Source organism: Astyanax mexicanus, chromosome 17 (genome assembly GCF_023375975.1).
Source record: "Astyanax mexicanus isolate ESR-SI-001 chromosome 17, AstMex3_surface, whole genome shotgun sequence".
Lineage (NCBI taxonomy): Eukaryota > Metazoa > Chordata > Actinopteri > Characiformes > Acestrorhamphidae > Astyanax > Astyanax mexicanus.
This window is the reverse complement of record NC_064424.1, coordinates 34,180,422-34,196,905: the sequence shown is the minus strand read 5'-3', so window position 1 is coordinate 34,196,905 and position 16,484 is coordinate 34,180,422. Positions and strand designations below refer to the sequence as shown.

Below are 16,484 nucleotides of genomic sequence, written 5' to 3'. Positions count from 1 at the left end.
GAAAGGAGGAGGGTAGATAGAGAGGGGGAGGGTAGATAGGTAGATAGAAAGGAGGAGGGCAGATAGGTAGATAGAGAGGGGGAGGGCAGATAGGTAGATAGAAAGGAGGAGGGTAGATAGAGAGGGGGAGGGTAGATAGGTAGATAGAAAGGAGGAGGGCAGATAGGTAGATAGAGAGGGGGAGGGCAGATAGGTAGATAGAAAGGAGGAGGGTAGATAGAGAGGGGGAGGGTAGATAGGTAGATAGAAAGGAGGAGGGTAGATAGAGAGGGGGAGGGCAGATAGGTAGATAGAACGGAGGAGGGTAGATAGAGAGGGGGAGGGTAGATAGGTAGATAGAAAGGAGGAGGGGAGATAGAGAGGGGGAGGGTAGATAGGTAGATAGAAAGGAGGAGGGTAGATAGAGAGGGGGAGGGTAGATAGGTAGATAGAAAGGAGGAGGGTAGATAGAGAGGGGAGGGTAAATAAGTAGATAGAAAGGAGGAGGGTAGATAGAGAGGGGGAGGGTAGATAGGTAGATAGAAAGGGGGAGGGCAGATAGGTATATAGAGAGGGGGAGGGCAGATAGGTAGATAGAAAGGAGGAGGGTAGATAGAGAGGGGGAGGGTAGATAGGTAGATAGAAAGGAGGAGGGCAGATAGGCAGATAGCCTAGGGTGTGGCCTCTTCCTTACTTACCATCTTTGTGTTGTCTGTTGCCCAAAGCTACCTTATCCTAGGCGTGCAATATTATAATAAGCATGTTTGGTTTAAAAAGCCTTAAATTTAACCCTGCATTGGTACTGAGTAATGTACCCCCATGGATCCTTCCTGCCCCAGATGTTAACACAGAGCTTCTGAAAGTGAAGGAAGACCACCCTTGTGATAATGGATTTGCAATACATTGTAAAACTTATTTGAATTCTGCTTTTTATGGGTACCTACAGATATTTACAGATGGCTCAAAAAACCCTCAAACTGGCCAGTGTAGCATTGGAATCTATATACCTGAATTCCAAAGGACGTACGGATACCGACTGAATAATTTCCTATCCATATATTCAGTAGAACTAACTGCTATAATTACTGCATTGAGATGGATTGAAGAAGTCAAGCCTTTTAAATCAGTCGTATGCACAGATTCACTCTCAGTATTGCAAAGCTTTATCTCTGGAAAGGCAGTAAGAGATGACTTGGTTATTGAAACGAGACAGCTTTTGTCTCAACTCCGTAATCTGGGGCTCATTGCCCAATTGTGCTGGGTGCCAGCTCATAAGGGCCTCAAGGGTAACGAAATTGCAGATAGAGCTGCCAGGGATGCATTAGGCCACCAATATGTACTGCCATTAGGTAAAGGGGAAGCTAAATCTTATATTAAGACAGAAGTTCTGAAGATGTGGCAGGATGAATGGGAGTCAGACACGAAGGGCAGGGAATACTTTAATGTGCAACAGCAGGTGGGGGGAAAGAGAATAACATCAAGAAGGGAGGAAGTTGCATATACAAGATTGAGACTTGGGCACGCTGGCATAAATGCCTCGTTACATATGTTGGGCAAAACTGATGGGCTTTGCACTGAATGCCAAGTCAAAGAAGATATAGAGCACATTCTTTTTCACTGCAGGAAATACACTGATCACAGAGCATACTGGAGAGAACAGGGAGGAGATGATAATTTTCGAAACATCTTGAAGGAAGAGGGAATGCAGAGCAATAGAATTAAAGGCCTTATGAAGTACTTAAATGACACAGACCTGATGAGCAGAATATAGACTTTTTTTTTTTTTTTTGTCATGCCATGATCATATCACACACTCCTGTGCAGTAGGTGGCGATATACATGCTATATTGTGAACCGCCATTACTTAAAAGAAGAAGAAGAAGAATATTATAATATAATTTGATTGCCAGGCCTCAGTGTTTGTGGGCTGTAAGAGCACATTAACTTAATTCTGTGTTTCTAGTGATCACAGTATGCTACAGAGTTCACTCTTTGCTGAGTTTACTCCAGTATTATACTGTCAGTATTTGCAGTTAAATAATAATATACCAAATATGTTGAGAATACCACATTGAGTTAACTCAGCCTTTTAAGGCAGCAGGAGAACTTGCTGAGTTGAAACAACTTGAAATGTTTTACATTGTACTTTAAAATTATGAAGCACATAATTAAGTTGGATAAACTGGATAATTTAAGTTGATTTGCCTTAAATTTAAGTTGAGATAATGAAAACTGTCAACTTGAAAGTAATCAAATAATTACGTTGAGCTAACTTAAAGGAATTGTGTTGATCTAACTTGTTTACTTAATTTGTAAAAACTTAATTTATTTATGTGTTACCAATTGAAGTAATTTTTTTAAGTTGGTCCAACAATTCTCTTTTTTCAGTGTAGATAGAGAGGGGGAGGACAGATAGGTAGATAGAGAGGGGGAGGGCAGATAGGTAGATAGAGAGGGGGAGGGCAGATAGGTAGATAGAAAGGAGGAGGGTAGATAGGTAGATAGAAAGGAGGAGGGCAGATAGGTAGATAGAGAGGGGGAGGGCAGATAGGTAGATAGAGAGGGGCAGGGCAGATAGGTAGATAGAAAGGAGGAGGGTAGATAGAGAGGGGGAGGGTAGATAGGTAGATAGAAAGGAGGAGGGCAGATAGGTAGATAGAGAGGGGCAGGGCAGATAGGTAGATAGAAAGGAGGAGGGTAGATAGAGAGGGGGAGGACAGATAGGTAGATAGAAAGGAGGAGGGCAGATAGGTAGATAGAGAGGGGGAGGGCAGATAGGTAGATAGAAAGAAGGAGGGCAGATAGGTAGATAGAGAGGGGGAGGGCAGATAGGTAGATAGAAAGGAGGAGGGTAGATAGGTAGATAGAAAGGAGGAGGGCAGATAGGTAGATAGAGAGGGGGAGGGCAGATAGGTAGATAGAGAGGGGCAGGGCAGATAGGTAGATAGAAAGGAGGAGGGTAGATAGAGAGGGGGAGGGTAGATAGGTAGATAGAAAGGAGGAGGGCAGATAGGTAGATAGAGAGGGGGAGGGCAGATAGGTAGATAGAAAGGAGGAGGTAGATAGAGAGGGGAGGGTAGATAGGTAGATAGAAAGGAGGAGGGCAGATAGGTAGATAGAGAGGGGGAGGGCAGATAGGTAGATAGAAAGGAGGAGGGTAGATAGAGAGGGGGAGGGTAGATAGGTAGATAGAAAAGAGGAGGGTAGATAGAGAGGGGGAGGGTAGATAGGTAGATAGAAAGGAGGAGGGCAGATAGGTAGATAGAGAGGGGGAGGGCAGATAGGTAGATAGAACGGAGGAGGGTAGATAGAGAGGGGGAGGGTAGATAGGTAGATAGAAAGCAGGAGGGTAGATAGGTAGATAGAGAGTTACTTTTATAGTGGAGTAACTCCGTTAGTAACTCAGTTACTTTTTTGGAGAAGTAACGAGTAACTATATGTAGCGCCCCCTAACTAGGGGTTACCAGACTACGCCACCCCTTAAATTACTTATTTTATTTAGAGTAAGGGGAACTCTCAAATAAGACACAAGAACTTGACTGTAGTACAAAATACAATGATTAATTTAAAACCGTACCAAAGTCAAATCTACTGTCAGTTTCATTTATTGGGTGAGAGGAAATATATATATAAAAATTTAAGAAAATCACAATTTACCCACGACCACTGGGTCCAGGGTATGGAGAAATATGAAGTCAATCCAATAGGACCAAAAGAACACACGTGAATAAAGTTTACTTAATCACTGCACAGCAAACTTAAAAATAAAATAAACTAAGTACAAAAAAAAGGATCACACTTCTAGTGAACAGGACTTAGCCGAATATGGTTGACTCCAAACCCCCAGTCCCAGTAACAATTATAGCCACAGCTAAAATTGACTAATTGTACCACGTGGTTACCACTAGGCTAGAGTCTATACAGAGCACATCGTTAAAAACCACAATACTTAAAAATACCTGAGCAGTTAATACACTTAGTGCTACAAAATTTATGGTAGAATAAACAAAATAAAAAAAAGAAATACAAAAAAAGAGCAGAAAACAGCAACTGGCAACCACTGGAACTGTGGCTCTCTATGCAAATACACAAAACACACATTAATACATTCATCACATAAAAACAGTGCAACTTGCATTCAAGTACCAGAAGAGACATACCACTTAACTCAAGGTGGAATGCTAACTTCGCCCATGGACAGGGTAGCAGCTTTAAACCTCTATTAGAAATAAATCACACAACAGCAATTGAAACATGATATAAAACCCATTTTGCATTCTGTTCAGAACATAGAGACATATCTTACCTAAAGTCCCCAAGTGACCATTCTAGAAATGGTACTAGTGTTAAATGTAGTAGTAGCAGTTAAATATAATAGCAGCAACCAAAGCTAAAACACTCAAACTATTACAGGCACAGCACATGGAGCTAAAGCAGCTCAAAAGCATAGTGTCTCTAATAATGTACAATTAGAATGCAGCAGACACTTGCCTACTATTACAGAGCATATGGAGACATACATCTTACCTAGAGCCCCCAAATAACTATTCGAAAGAGTACTAGTGTTAACTATAGTGGTAGCAGTTAAATATAGTGGTAGCAACCAAAGCTAAAATAATCAAACTATTACAGAACTTTAAAAAGTGCAATAGTTTAAGCCTACCTGATCAAAAATACCTTCAAAGTTAGTCAGGATAAGTAGGAATTAACAAGCAGCTTAGCCAAGAGCTAACAAACAAACAGAGTGTAAAAAAAGTTAGTCAGAATAAGTAGTGATTAACAAGCAGCTTAGCCAAGAGTTAACAAACAAACAGTGTAACTTAACCCCAGCATATCATATAATTAGCCAGCCTACCTCTTATATCACGTCACCAGGCACAACCACAGACTGTTGCTATTTATAGCCACTCACAGTCGCTCAGCCTCGGGCACTCCTGTTCTCACTGAGTACTTCACTAGCTCAGAGAATCGTCTCCAGCCCACGCTGCTACTCGCGTTAGCTTAGCCACACAGTGCTACCTTCAATAGGACCCCCTATAGGTGCGTATATAAGTGCCTGCAGGACCACACTGACTCGCTAATGCTGGTGCCCTAGTTAATGACGTAACTCGTTCACGCCCCCTGCACCTGCACGCACACACACACACACACACACACACCCACAATAGCTGGCTACAATCCACCCCCTCCAAATGAATCGGCGTCCCGACGATGACACTGGCCACTCATGCTTCCCGTTCAGGAGGTTCTTCCTCCTGCTGCTCTGTTATAGCTGCTCGGGGGAGCCGGTGAGGGTTAGAGTGTTGGCCTGCATTGGATCTACTTGATCGACGTAGGGGCATAGGCACTAGCAAGGCCTCTCCTTCAGAAATGGGGGGACTATTTGGTCTCGGTCTCACCTGGGGTTCTTCTCCTACTACCAGGACAACCATGTCCCCTGATTCGTCCTCCTCCGAAGCTTGAGGGTTGTGTAAATCGGCCTCACTTACAGTAAGGACAGTGTCTGTGGTGTCCTGCTGTTCATCTGAAGCTGCCCTCAGTTCTGATCGATGTACCTGCCGAACTGGCCCTTCTTCATTAGCAGGGACCACAGAATATACTGCCCCCATGCCCACTGGACTTCTGATGACTCTGTAAACACAGGAGTCCCAGTGATCTTGAATCTTATTCCGCCCTGATGGATGGTTTCGCAGGTAGACAAGCTGCCCTTCCTTAAATCCAGAATCATTTACTCTGTCATTATGATTCTGATTTCTCCTGAGGGCCTGCTCTTTTGATCTTTGCCTTACGTGTTCGTGTACTAATCGAAGGCTCTGCTGATGCTTCTGAATCCATTCCTCCAGATTTTCCACACTTGTCATGTCTTCACCCATTCCCAACAGGAAATCTACCGGTAGCCTCGGGTGACAACCAAACATGAGAAAATAAGGAGGGACCCCAGTGGTCTGATGAGGAGTTGTGTTATAGGCAAAGGTCAATTGGGGTAAGTGATGTGGCCAATGTTTCTTCTGGTCAACGGGGAGAGTTCTTAGCAGATCGTGTAAGGTGCGGTTGAAACGTTCGCACTGTCCGTTCCCTTGAGGATGGTAAGGGGTGGTCCTACTCTTCTGAACCCCATAAATCTTACACAACTGTTGAATCAGCATGCTTTCAAAATTCCGGCCTTGGTCAGAGTGTATACGGGCTGGAGGGCCAAAGCGATGGAACCAATGCTGTACCAGTGCCTGGGCCACTGTCCTCGCTCTCTGATCTTTAGTGGGAACAGCCTGCGTATACTTTGTAAAAATGTCAGTCATCACCAGAACATTCTCCCGACCATCTGATGCCGGTTCCAAGACTGTGAAATCGATGGCCAAGATTTCATTTGGTTGTGATGCTTGCAGAGTGCCCCGGTGTGGCCGAACCTTAGGCTGGATTGCCTTCCCCAGTGTGCATCTTTGGCACTGGTGGCACCATTTTTCAACATCCTGGCCCATGCTGGGCCAGAAACAGCGGCTCCGCAATAGCTGAAGTGTTCGCTCGGTACCTTGGTGCCCATGATCATTATGGACACTACGCAGGACTTCTTCTTGAAGACACTGGGGGAGGAGCAGCTGAAGATATTCTGGTCCACCACCGTGTGGACGGACTAAACGATACAGTAAGCCCTCTTTCTCCACAAACCTATCCCACTGGCGCATCAGAGCTTTACTAGCATTGGATAAAGTTTCACGTTCTCCTGCAGTTGGGTAATGCCTTTCACTATAAAACTTCCACACTGGTTTGATCACGGGGTCAGCTTTCTGCAACAAGCTCAGGTCTTGAGGTGAGCGCCCTGGAAATGCAATCAGTTCACTGCACTGGGCACTGAAACCACTTGGCTGTTCACTCAAGGGGGCTAGCGCTAGTTGTGGTGGAACCCCCGTCCCTACTGCAAAACGCTCTATGTACTGCCGGGACAAGGCATCTGCATTTTGGTTGCTCTTTCCAGGTCGATACTTAATCGTGAAATTAAAAGATGCTAATTGGGAAGCCCAGCGCTGCTCAACTGCACCAAGTTTAGCAGTTTGCAAGTAACTCAAAGGGTTGTTATCTGTAAAGATAGTGAAATGGTTACCTAGCAAATATTCCCTGAACTTCTCGGTGACAGCCCATTTCACAGCAAGCAGCTCAAGTTTCATTGAGCTGTAGTTGTCCATGTTTCTTTCCGTGGGCCTTAGCCCTCTACTAGCAAAGGCAACTGGACGCACCTTTCCATTCTGTTCTTGTGAGAGCACAGCTCCAAGGCCTCCATGGCTAGCATCCACTTCAAGAATGAATGGTTTGTTAAAATCAGCATAAGCCAGAACAGGAGCAGAGGTAAGTTTTGCTTTTAACATCTGGAAAGCCTTTTCGCAGTCTTCGCTCCAAGCTGTGGCCAGAGAGGTCTTGGGGGTCTTCCCCTTCCGTCGGGATCCACTAAGCTTTCCAACCAAGTTGTGTAGTGGTGCTGCAAGCTTGGAAAAGCCCTCCACAAAACGTCGGTAATAACTTGCAAACCCAAGAAATGAGCGCAGTTCAGCAAGATGAATAGGGCGCTCCCACCCTTTAACAACTTCAATTTTTGCAGGATCAGTTGCCACCCCTTCAGCCGAGACAACATGGCCCAAGTAGCTCACTTGATATTGAAAGAAGTGACACTTTGACAGTTTCACTTTCAGTTTCTGCTTCTGGAGCCGAGCAAATACTTCTTCCAGCCTTTCCAGATGTTGTTCAACAGTGGCAGAGAACACCACGACGTCATCGAGGTAAAGAAGCACGGACTGGTAACGACAGTCACCAAACATTCGCTCCATAAGACGTTGGAAGGTTCCAGGTGCATTGCACAATCCGAACGGCATTCGATTGAACTCGAATAGACCAAAGGGAGTGCAGAAAGCTGTCTTAAATTTATCTTTTTCAGCCACAGGAACTTGGTTGTACCCGCTTGCCAGATCAAGGGTGGAAAACCATCTTGCTCCAGATAATGCGTCTAAGGATTCTTCTATTCTGGGAAGTGGATAAGAGTCCCGGCGAGTCTTTGAATTCAACTGCCTATAGTCTACGCAAAGTCTAAGACTTCCATCCTTCTTAGTTACAAGCACGATAGGGGAAGAATAAGGGCTACTACTTTCCCTAATTACCTTGCTGTCCAGTAACTGTTGGATGTGGTTTTTCACCATCTCATACTGGGAAGGAACAATCCGACGGTAAGGCTGGCGCACGGGTACATCATCTACCAACGGGATTTCATGGGTGATCAAGGAAGTACAGCCCAAGTCACCATCACTTTTAGAAAAGATACTACCACATTTGCAAAAGAAGGACTGTAGATGGTTAGGCCTTAAAGCAGCGAATGGGCTAGACATTCCATACATAGGTTACCTTGAACTTGATGTTGTGGTTTTGGGGCAGTGCATACCTGGGAGGGGGATTTTAATAGTGAAGGATCCTATGGATGTTGCTCTTCAGGGTCGTAAAGTAGAGACACCAGGCATTTTGGGAATGAATGTGCTGAGGGATTGTTACCAAACCCTGTTTGAACAGCATGGTCCTCAACTCTTTTGTTCTCCCCCAGTGCAGTCGGTGGTCCCGGCGGTGCGGCATGCTCTACGCCACTGTGAAAAGATGGACGCCATTTTGAATGCTGTCATGCCCTTCAAGGTTCGCGTTCACGGACAACTACCTGTGCGCATTGTTGCTGGTACTTTATCGATGGTTCCTGTTACATGCCCTCAGCTGGAATCAGTGGAGTTTCTTTTGGAGCCATTGGGTTCGCAAGATGGACACCTGCCTGAAGGTTTGCTTTTGTCCCCCACTTTGGTCTTGGCAAAGAAAGGTGTATTGTATGCCCCCATTGTTAACGTCAGTAATGCTGATGTGTGGCTTCCCCCTTGTCATGTAGTGGGCATCGTGCAAGCAGTTTCAGCAGTGTTGGTGGAAACAGAGTCAAGTGTCTTGGTGGAGTCTTCCTTTGAGGAGTGCTCGGCTTTCATATCCACTCAAGAAACAAGCATGTCCAACAATTCTTCTGATCAGATTCTAGTTAATCTTGAAGGACTGACCGAACAACAGGCTGCTCAGGCCAATGCCCTCTGATTGTAGCCAGCTATTGTGGGTGTGTGTGTGTGTGTGTGTGTGTGTGTGTGTGTGTGTGTGCGTGCAGGTGCAGGGGGCGTGAACGAGTTACGTCATTAACTAGGGCACCAGCATTAGCGAGTCAGTGTGGTCCTGCAGGCACTTATATACGCACCTATAGGGGGTCCTATTGAAGGTAGCACTGTGTGGCTAAGCTAACGCGAGTAGCAGCGTGGGCTGGAGACGATTCTCTGAGCTAGTGAAGTACTCAGTGAGAACAGGAGTGCCCGAGGCTGAGCGACTGTGAGTGGCTATAAATAGCAACAGTCTGTGGTTGTGCCTGGTGACGTGATATAAGAGGTAGGCTGGCTAATTATATGATATGCTGGGGTTAAGTTACACTGTTTGTTTGTTAACTCTTGGCTAAGCTGCTTGTTAATCACTACTTATTCTGACTAACTTTTTTTACACTCTGTTTGTTTGTTAGCTCTTGGCTAAGCTGCTTGTTAATTCCTACTTATCCTGACTAACTTTGAAGGTATTTTTGATCAGGTAGGCTTAAACTATTGCACTTTTTAAAGTTCTGTAATAGTTTGATTATTTTAGCTTTGGTTGCTACCACTATATTTAACTGCTACCACTATAGTTAACACTAGTACTCTTTCGAATAGTTATTTGGGGGCTCTAGGTAAGATGTATGTCTCCATATGCTCTGTAATAGTAGGCAAGTGTCTGCTGCATTCTAATTGTACATTATTAGAGACACTATGCTTTTGAGCTGCTTTAGCTCCATGTGCTGTGCCTGTAATAGTTTGAGTGTTTTAGCTTTGGTTGCTGCTATTATATTTAACTGCTACTACTACATTTAACACTAGTACCATTTCTAGAATGGTCACTTGGGGACTTTAGGTAAGATATGTCTCTATGTTCTGAACAGAATGCAAAATGGGTTTTATATCATGTTTCAATTGCTGTTGTGTGATTTATTTCTAATAGAGGTTTAAAGCTGCTACCCTGTCCATGGGCGAAGTTAGCATTCCACCTTGAGTTAAGTGGTATGTCTCTTCTGGTACTTGAATGCAAGTTGCACTGTTTTTATGTGATGAATGTATTAATGTGTGTTTTGTGTATTTGCATAGAGAGCCACAGTTCCAGTGGTTGCCAGTTGCTGTTTTCTGCTCTTTTTTTGTATTTCTTTTTTTTATTTTGTTTATTCTACCATAAATTTTGTAGCACTAAGTGTATTAACTGCTCAGGTATTTTTAAGTATTGTGGTTTTTAACGATGTGCTCTGTATAGACTCTAGCCTAGTGGTAACCACGTGGTACAATTAGTCAATTTTAGCTGTGGCTATAATTGTTACTGGGACTGGGGGTTTGGAGTCAACCATATTCGGCTAAGTCCTGTTCACTAGAAGTGTGATCCTTTTTTTTGTACTTAGTTTATTTTATTTTTAAGTTTGCTGTGCAGTGATTAAGTAAACTTTATTCACGTGTGTTCTTTTGGTCCTATTGGATTGACTTCATATTTCTCCATACCCTGGACCCAGTGGTCGTGGGTAAATTGTGATTTTCTTAAATTTTTATATATATATTTCCTCTCACCCAATAAATGAAACTGACAGTAGATTTGACTTTGGTACGGTTTTAAATTAATCATTGTATTTTGTACTACAGTCAAGTTCTTGTGTCTTATTTGAGAGTTCCCCTTACTCTAAATAAAATAAGTAATTTAAGGGGTGGCGTAGTCTGGTAACCCCTAGTTAGGGGGCGCTACATATAACTTATTACTTTTTCAAAGTAACGTGCACAACACTGGTTATATATAAAATGTAAAACAGTTAATTAAAGCATTTAAATAGTTAAAATGAACTGAACAGAATAGAAAAGAGCTGTAGAAGCAAAAATACACTTTTAGATTTAAGCACTAACCCAGAACTCCTACATTCTGTAAATAAAGTGATATGATCGAACACACATTCACACGATGTCCTGTGATGCATTTAAGAGTGTTCAGTATATTTCAGGCCCAATTCAGTATATTCCAATTCCCTTTTTTTTGTACCCTTCCCCTTGTTTTTGAGGGTAACCCCTTCCCTTTGGAACAGAGTTATGATGGGAAGAGGTGAAATCCTCCCCCTAAGAATTGGAACAACAGTTCAAACACCCAATACAAATGTAGCTATAGCGGTGGAGCACTAAAGTTCAGTAACCTACCTGCTGGTTAACTAGTTAACTTTAGGGCATTATTGTGTGTCTTCAGAAAGGGGGCAGGCTGTGCAGAAATTGATTATTATCATCCATTCCTTAATTCCCCTGTGAAAGGGAGCTGAAATTAGCTTTTATTTTATTTTTTATTTTCGTTCCACCTTAACTCCTGCAGCATCTGTGGTCTGTTGCCCCATTTAAGGTGGAAAGAGAAAGTTAGCTAGCTAGCTACCGATAAGAACTACTAGCAATTTATTTCTGCTTGTTAAGAAGAAAAGAAAACATTAAAACTACACATAAAACTATAGCAATATGGCAAACAACCTGCTCTTCTGCGCAGGTGTAGTGCCTGGAATGACTGGGCAAATGCCAAATTTAAAATTGAGTCAGATAAAATTCATTGAGCAGCTGATTGTCTTTTTATTATTTTGGGCACATGATTATAAATATTTACACAAACATTTTGTTCTAGAAATAAAATAAAATTAAGTTTTAGTTCCAACCAAAAATGTGTAATTTCAGTGCATTACTAGTGTAAATAAATATATAAATAAAATAAATAAATAAAGGCTGTGCAAAAAGAAATTACATTAGATGTGGAATGGGTGGGAAAACTTTAACATATATAAACTATATACTGTATAAACTTCAGCATTTCACATATCAAACCTGGTGATAAACGGTCCTTCACCGTCTGAGTGACTGGTCCGTTCCACCAAACCACACTGGATTCAGGTCCAGCTGCGTGTGTGCGTACAAGAGTTCACCACTTTATTATTTTATCAGTTTATAATCTGTCTGGATCACAATCTCTATACTGATCTCTGAACTGCTGCTCTTAATCAGAACTTCATTACCTAGAACTTATTTAATTAAAAAGTTAAAAGGTCTTAAAATAATCCAGAATGAGTGATTTTACCTGTGTTTTGATGTACTGTTTAATAAAGTGAAACACTTCTGTATGTTTTTGTTTTGTTTTGTTTTAATAAATATATATAAAAAAAATCCCATCTGAGCAGATTTTTTTCCGCTGGTTTGAGACGTCATGTAGCATATAATACCAGGTGAAAAAAAATAACCAGCATGATTTAAAATTGTTTGTGTGTAAATTAACTTATTGTGAGCGCAAATCTAAAGCTTGCGAGCAAAAAAGGGGAATTGTGTGAGCACTGAACAAAATATCTCTCTTTTGAGGTTCATTTTTCTCCTCTCGGTTGTTCTATTTTCCTCTCAAATTCACAGTTCTCCTCACGCACCATTACAATTACCTGCGGCTCTTCTTTTGCTCGAGAGAGGCTTTTGAGCTCGAGTTTTAAAAGGGGTGGTTTTGACAGTTTGGGGGCGGCGACTACCTACACGAGCCGGAGGAGGGCAGAGAAAGAAGGACGGCTAAAGTTAGCTAACTAACTATGCTAACCTCCAAACAACCCGCTCTCCGGCGCTGTTATCCTGGGTATAGTGCCCGGATTGACCTATAGTGCACTATACCCTGGCTAACAGCGCCTGAGAGCGGGTTGTTTGGAGGTTAGCATAGCTAGTTAGCTAACTCTCCTGTCGTCCTTTTTTCTCCGCCCTCCTCCGGCTCGTGGAGGTAGGCGGTCCGTCACAATCCCTGGAGAACTGTGAATTCGAGAGGAAATTAAACACCCGAGATTAGTAAAATGAAGCTCGAGAGAGATATTTTGTTCAGCGCGCACACAATCCCTTTTTTTTGCTTGTGAGCTTCACATTTGCGCTCGCAAGAAGTTAATTTAAACACGCAAAATGTTAACTGGTACATTTTTTTTCACCCGGTATTTTTGCACCCCCGACTTTTGATATTGATGTGACGCCATAGTAGCAACAGCAACAGTAAGAGTAACAAGAGTAGTAGTAAATAACAGTTGATCATTGGCGTAGGCTATGATCATTGGCGTAGGAACCGGGGGATGCTGTAACGTGACTTCTGTTCATTTGTAGTTCACAGTAAGAACACTGACGTTTATAAAAGTCTCTATGAAAGGTAAAGTTACATTCTTTTACATAAAAGGACACCATCTTAAGAAGAGCTCTCAGTAAAAAAAAATAAATAAAAGCGCGGCAGAAAATGTAAATTTACAACAGAATCGACATGACATAATAATAATAATCAAATCTGTTATATTATTTTAAATATTAGGTGATAACTGATTATTTTTATCTATGTATGAAACTTAGACATTGTAACATGTTTAGGTTGTAAAATCACCTTATAATAATAATTTACTTTTAAGTAAAAGTAATTTCCACAAATGTTGTTCTAGGAAACTATAGAGTGGGCTTGGGTTCATATTGGCAAATGTGTCCCCCCCCCCTTGTTTTTGACCAAACAAGTTTACATTAACACCAAGGAGTGAATGTTCTGACATGACATGTAATTACAAAGTTATTCTAAATCTAGTTCTGTATTAAATGGCGCTTCATCAGAGTGATATTGTACAGAGGTCTTTAACATTGTGAGATTACAGCAAATACTGCAATTACAGCAATTTAGGTTAGAAATTCCAAGAATGCACAGATTGCTTGATGCCTGGACACTATTGTATGTGAAATTTTCACAAATGTTTTTAATGAATATTTACCTAGAGACTCTACAGTGTGCAGCAAGACTGAAATGGAGGTGATAGGCCAAATATCCAGAGAGTAGTTTCAATATAGCTATTTTTAAACAATTAGCAATCATGAATAAACAAAGCACTTTTTAAACATAGTTGTATTGAAAAATTTGTCAGAGCCACTGTACTAAATATGGCAAAAACAATTAGATGTCAAAATAGTACAGCATGATTGACATATACTCGTTTTTTTGGAACAGCGCCCCCCAGTGGGCGGATTGTTTCAGCACTTTGCAGGTCACTACAGTGTCTCCACCTGAACATAACTGCCAAATATCATCCAGATTGGGCAACATTCAGCCTGCCAAAATGCTGAATGCTGATTGGCTGATGGTGTTCAGCCATGTTGATTGATTAAGTTGCCCTTTGAACATCCTTTAGAGGCTATATGATGGATTCTGCTTGCAAAGTTTCAGCTTGCTAGGTTGCACGGTTGCTGAGAAACAGTGTTTCAAATTTAACCATTGGAGTGAATGGGGCATATATCTGGAGGGACTCATTTGCATATGGTGGCCATATTGTTTACAAATTTCACCTTTTTCTTAATGAATATTGAAGCGCATGCTCTCACGAGTGTTTTGATACCAAACATGTCAGGATTGGTCAAAATTCCTAGGACTAGTTCACAAAAGTATGTTTTGCATATTAAGCAAATTAGCAAAAAATCTATATAGATGGAAGTGCATGGTCCAAATTGGAAAGTTGTAGGTATTGACCCAAGGAATCCATCCAAAAAAGTTTGAGTTTTTGAGAAAATTGTGAAAAATGAATTTCCTTGTTTATAGCGCCACCACTTGACCAATCTGTGCCATTTTTGTTGTCCGCCGAGATGCACTGATACTACATCTACCTACCAAGTGCCATATCTGTAGGAGTTTTGGTTTAGGCTGCACAACTGCTTTTTCAGAGGAAAAAGAATAATAATAAGAAGAAGAAAAAGAAAAATCTGAGCAAAAACAATAGGGTTCTATCCAAATAATATTGGGTAGTAGTAACAGTAGCAGTCATACCAGTAATAGTAGTAGTAGTGGTGGTAACAGTAGGATTTGTCAAAATTTGGTACTAGTAGTACTAATAGTTAATATCAATTCATGAACTCCAGTATAGTCTTCAGTGTGTTTGTATAATAAGAGTAGTCGTGACTGAACCAAAGCTTTTACCTGGAGTTCCACTGTTTACCTGTTCCGATGATTTTCTTAATTTTGATCCATTCTATTAACTGTCACCCTTTCTGTTCCAGAGAATCATCTTTAGTCATATGTTTTCAGTTAAAACACAGGCATATTTGGTAACATCACATCACAAATATTCAAAACACATTTTTTAATGGACTCTTCTAACTGCAGTTAGTCAGTCAGCATGTGCGTCTCAATCACATCTTAGATTTTTCTTAATGTTTTAAAAACTGTGATCAAGCACCAAGTTTCAAAATATAACCATCCTCTTTATATATATATATATATATAACTAGGGAAGCACATCCTATATAGAATTCCATAAATGTGGGGGGGAAAAGGCACGTGTTTGGCAAAACAAGTGAAAAGAATAAACAATAACCAAATGTATAGTCTATTTTAAATTCTGTGCTTTTTTTTCTGTGCTATTCTGGTGTGTCTGCCAGAATAATAAGGTTAAGTGACCAATAAATATTTATTATTTTAATTTTTTATACATTCAGGTTCTTTACTTTTTTAAGTGTTAATGGTAATAAAATGTAAGAAAATACATTCATTATTTGATTTTAAGACTACAGCCAAAAAAAAAAAATCATCATTTTGTATTTTTGCATCGCTGCCAAAAAGGGTTTCAATACTATCAAAGTCAAACACTGTGCAGCACTATATCACTATAAACAACCCTATAGTGTTGATATTCTGCTGCTGAAATCATTTTACAAAATGTAAATACTCTTTACAACAGTTCTGCCCTTGCTGGATCGAGAGTAGAAATGCAGCATTCCAGAGCAGAAACGGAAATTCCTGTTTCCCACTTCAGAACAGTGAAATCTAAAACACAATCATCTCACACCCAGACAGACAGACAGACACTCTTCAATTACAAAACTCCATCGATCATCAGACACAGAACAGAAGAAAGGAACAGGTCAGAGAACTTTGGTTTAGGGTTTTTTTGTCCGTTTTATATATTTTTTTTATTCATTAAGGAAAAGCATAATTACTACAAATTACGAATAACACTAATAGCGAATCACATCAGCCTACAAAGCAGATATCATGAATATTAAATGTTATACAAGTTCTCATTCAAGTATTTTACATTTTCCATTTTATCTTTTTTTTGTTCCTTTTTTCGCTTCATTTTTCACAAGCCCAAGAGAGAGATATAATGGTAGTGAACTATTAACATTTTTGATTTATCTGTTTTTAAACCCCCTATTACACTGCTGTTTATTTTGTATTACATATTTCTATGGCTTTATGGAATATGATTTATTCCTGATTAATTTCTTTCACTGTTGAACACGGAGCCGCTTCACTGCTCTGAGCCAACGGGAGAGAACTGCCGCCCCCTAGAGGAACAGGCAGGCGGGCGATCTCCTGCCTCCCACTCAGTTCAATCAGATTACTGT

At 41.2% G+C, this 16,484-nt stretch overlaps 1 long non-coding RNA gene across 1 annotated transcript; it reads left to right on the top strand.

Moving 5' to 3' along the window:
• Nucleotides 1–9,079: 9,079 nt before the first annotated feature.
• LOC125782374 (uncharacterized) lies at nt 9,080–10,330 on the top strand. The gene is made up of 2 exons (XR_007425015.1): nt 9,080–10,109; nt 10,194–10,330. It is a non-coding gene; the product is annotated as an uncharacterized LOC125782374 (long non-coding RNA).
• The last annotated feature ends 6,154 nt before the right edge of the window (nt 10,331–16,484 follow it).